This window comes from Cherax quadricarinatus, chromosome 72, assembly GCF_038502225.1.
Source record: "Cherax quadricarinatus isolate ZL_2023a chromosome 72, ASM3850222v1, whole genome shotgun sequence".
Classification (NCBI taxonomy): domain Eukaryota; kingdom Metazoa; phylum Arthropoda; class Malacostraca; order Decapoda; family Parastacidae; genus Cherax; species Cherax quadricarinatus.
In genome coordinates, this window is record NC_091363.1 from 12,516,921 (window position 1) to 12,521,553 (window position 4,633).

The window sequence follows — 4,633 nt, forward strand, 5'->3', positions numbered from 1 at the left end:
CTGTCCTGGCAAAGAAAGAACAAATCAAGGAAGCTGATGTGGTGAAAGGGGTAAACATGTTAATGAAAAAGAGATCACAAACAATGGAAGATGTGGAGAGAGGCAGGGAGTGTAGCATGGAGGGAGGGAGTGTAGCAGGTAGTCAGGGACTGTAGCAGGGAAGCGGAGTGTGGAAGGGAGGGAGGGAGTGTAGCAAGGAGGAGGCAGGGAGTGTAGCATGGAGGCAACCCCAGAGAGGGCTTTGATACCTAAAGTCCTTATGGAGGGGGATTCCCCTTCCAAACAATAATCAGTCCTCCCTCTCTCCTTCCTGTCTTCCACAAGCCAACAAGAGTCTTCAATAAAGGTACGTAATAGTGATTTAAATGCTCATTTGTTTTATTTAGTTCTCACTGTTTTGTGTGTGTAAAACTATAATTAATCTCTAAAAAATATATTTTTTGTTAATATTTTTGGGTGTCTGGAACGGATTAATTGTATTTACATTAATTCTTATGGGAAATGTTGCTTCGAATTTAGGCCGACCTTCTGGAACGGATTACAGCCGATATTCAGAGTTCCACTGTATTATTATTAATTTAGGGAATTGGAGCACAGATCCAATTCCCTAGATCAAGAGCCCCTTACCATGGAACCTCTCTTGAGGGGGTAGTTCACATCCTGAAATTTCATTCGTATTCAGAAGCAAAAAATCGACTGAGCAACTGTTCATATCCTGAAAAATTCACATGGTGGGGCATTCGTAAGCCGAGGTTCCATTGTATTCATATTCAACTCGCGATGGGTTTGTCGGAATGTAACCCCATCATAAGTTGAGCATGTGTACGTATTTCAGTCACTGCACAATTCGAGAAAGGTATCCCTGCAGCCTCTTCTACCTCAGTACAAACTAAAGGAATATTGGAGGGTGGTCATAAAATTCCAATGCAACAAAATACGAATATGTACATGTATAAAAAAATGTGTACATTTGTACTCTGTGGACTGAACCAAGATGCCCTCCATTGAGCAACTTTACCAGCAGCTTAAGGCAAAATTGAGAGTAGTGAAGCCCGAGATATGGCGATTGATGGAGGAAAACGAGAGGATTCGTAGTCCTCCTGTTGTAAGTCCTCGGGTCAAGAACGGAGCCTGAGCAGTGGCTGGACAGCATGGAACAAAGTTGAAGATCAAGAGGACGAAAGAGACTGCTGTGGAAACTTTGAGCTCCTTTTCTGTGCTTCCAGACGAATGTGACTTGACTACTGGGAATGTCACAATGAAGAACAACAAGGAAGGTAATAATATTGTGCTTGTTGGAGAAGTTTAAGTATATGGATAGGACCTTCTGCTTGAAGGATAGGATTAGGAGACAGAGGGTTTGCTTTCCTGGGGCTGGGATGGAGGACATTGTTAGCCAGCTTGAAAACAACATGCTTGGTAATGGGATCAATCCTACTATCTGCCTCAGTGCTGGAGGCAATGATGTAGGCAAGTGTAGAAGTGAAGATTTAATTAGAAGGTATAAGGCAGCAATAGACATTAGGAAGGAGGGAGGGAGCCCTGTTATATGTGGCATTTTGCCAAGAAGGGGTGTTGGAAATGAAGGCTGTCTAGAGCGATTGGTATAAATTGCTGGCTGGACAAACACTGTAAGGATAATGCAGTACCATTCATTGACAACTGAGACCACTTCTATGGCCATAATGACATGTATGCCAGGGATGAGGTTCTTATCCAGGGCAGTTGTGGGTTTTCTCTCTAGCTCAGTTGAGGATTTTAGGGCTTTAAACTAAGATTACTTGGAAGTATGGAAAATAGTGAGTATTGTAATATTGGTTTAGGCTTTGATATCATAAATCTTAACAATTACAAGGATAATAATAGGTGTAGTAGAAAAACAGAAATGAGCAGGAAGGGTAAAGAAAAAGGAGGGTCTTTAAACATATACTGTACTAAGAGTCGTAGTGCTAGGAATAAGATGGACAAATTGAGATTAGTTGCTAATGCAGGTAACACTGATGTATTTGCCATAACTGAGATGTAGTTTAATTTGAATAACTGGGACAAGCCTGTTGCATGTCACATTCAGGGTTTTAAATTGTTCCAAGTAGACAGAAGTATCGGGAAGTGGGGTGGGGTGGCAATGTTTGTCCGAGATTGCTTGAACTGTTTCATAAAAATGAGTATAAAGTCTGAAATAATACATACAGAATCTGGATAGAATTTTCAGAGGGGAATGAAAAATTGGTTTTAGGAGTGATATACCGTCCCCCAAATTTAAACAGGGACCAAGGGAGGAAATTAAGGCCACAAGGTACGAAAACGTAGTAATTCTAGGGGACTTTAACTTTAGTCAGATTGATTGGAATTCTTTGACTGGGAATTTAGAATCTAAGGACTTCTTAGAGATAGTTCAGGATTGTTTTTTGAACCAGTTTGTGACAGAACATACAAGGGGAAATAGCCTGCTTGACTTGATTCTGGCAAACAAGAAACCCTTATTAATAATTTAGAAATTACAGAGGAACTCGGCAAAAGCGACCACAAATCAATTACCTTTAGCATTGACTGGAAGTATGTTAGTAGGAACAACTCAGTAACAGTCCCAGATTACAATGGGCTTAGAGAGCACTTATCATCTGTGGACTGGGGTGACAAAGAGAGCTATCAATATGACAGCTTTCTAAACACTATACATGCTGCCCAAAGAACATTTATCCCGTTTAAAGAAATTAGGTCGAATAGAAATGACGCAAAATGGATGAATAATAGGCTCAAATATCTTTTAGGGCAGAAGAAAGGAATTTATAGGAGCAGTGAGGAAATGGTACAGTGATACCCACAAGATGTGGAAAAAGACACTTACAGTTCAGGACATTTATTAAAGGAAACGTTTTACCACAAGTGGCTTCTTCAGTCCTAATACAGAGAAAACGCATATATATATAGTGACAGGAGTCAGGTGAAGTGTCGCATGGATAGAGATGGTAGTAGCAGTAGTGGAACTAAGGTGAAGGGACGGATGGCTACAGAGGGACCAGTTGATATCATGTTACAGCAGTTTCCAGAATGGGTAATATCCTGTTGATTAGCAATTTTGAGATACTGTAACTACCGGACTTTTGCTTTATAGTGTTACTGACAGCAATTAGGGCAGCTTCTATTCATTTTCTCTGTCTTAAATCGTCTTCTTTAATCACTAGTTTAGCCTCACTAAATTTCACGAGGCGTCCAACATCAACCCTATGTTGAACACAGGCGTTTTTTACGGTCATCATTTCTGCATGTGTTCAACACAGGGACGATGTTGGACACCTCATGAAATTTAGCGAGGCTAAACTAGTGATTAAAGAAGACGATTTAAGACTGAGAAAATGCATAGAAGCTGCCCTAATTGCTGTCAGTAACACTATAAAGCAAAAGTCCGGTAGTTACAATGTCTCAAAATTGCTAATCAACAGGATATTACTCTTTGGGTATGACCTACTTCCACTGGGGAATCCTGACTACCAGTGACTATACCCTCGTCTGCTACATGTCCCATTTCCACCTGACGTTAGTATATAAGTGCCAGCCTCCTTGCCTCTGCTCCTGAGTGTATAACCACCCTACTAAGCCAGATTGCTGATTGAGCTAGCCAGCATCACAGCAATACTAGCTCAGAAGGGGATCAAAGGATGCCTCCTGACCTGGATAGAGTCCTACCTTAGGGACAGGCAGGCCTGTGTCAGCTTTCAGGGACACTACTCTTCCTTTAAAACCCTGGAAAATGGCATGCCACAAGGAGCTGTGCTCAGTCCTACCCTGTTTAACTTCCTTGTGAGCCTTCCCTTTCATAGTGGTATGAAACTCCTCTCAGCTATGCTGATGATCTTGCACTCGTAGTGAATGAGAAAAGCAATTTGGAGTGATGGGCCCAGAGAGCTTTGGACCTAATAACGCAGTCTTGCAAGGAACTAGGCCTCAAGATCTCGTTTGATAAATGGTTTTGAAAACCGACAGCTTGAAGAATTGATTGACAAAGACTGATTTACTCCACAAACTCTGATGATACCTTTTGCACTCCCCTCAGCCCTTTCTACCTCAATCTCTTGCTGCCTGTTGTGATAGAAACACAGGCCTTATCTCTAGGCTTTATTGAACATAGAATCTTCATAGTACTTCTGCAACAACAAAATATAATGACTAGTACATCTAATAACTGCTTCTACAGGGATGGTGATGTCTTGCATATGTCAAGAGAAAAGTTATAACTACAGGCCACATATTTAAACTCACCATGTAATCTGCATCACTAATATATGGATATAAGAGAAGAGAATCACACACCATGTGTTGGTGCCCATGACACATGCCAAGCTGTTGTTGTTGTTAAGGGCCCTGAGAGGTGGTGCAGTATTATCCTGCTGCTGCTCCCCACTGGAGCAGTATCACTACAATCTCCCCCTTCTAAAATATCAGACACAGTAATCTCCCAAACTGTTAGGTGGGTGGCGTACACGTCCCGACCTTCGTAGCCCTTGAGCCTCTTCACCAGGTTCAATATTTTCCAGCGGGGTTTGACTAACTGCTGGAGCAGAATCCTCTATTTCCGTAGGGGTAGTCTCGAGGGGCTTTCCAGGGGAAAACGAAGCATCTTTCACATTTGTGT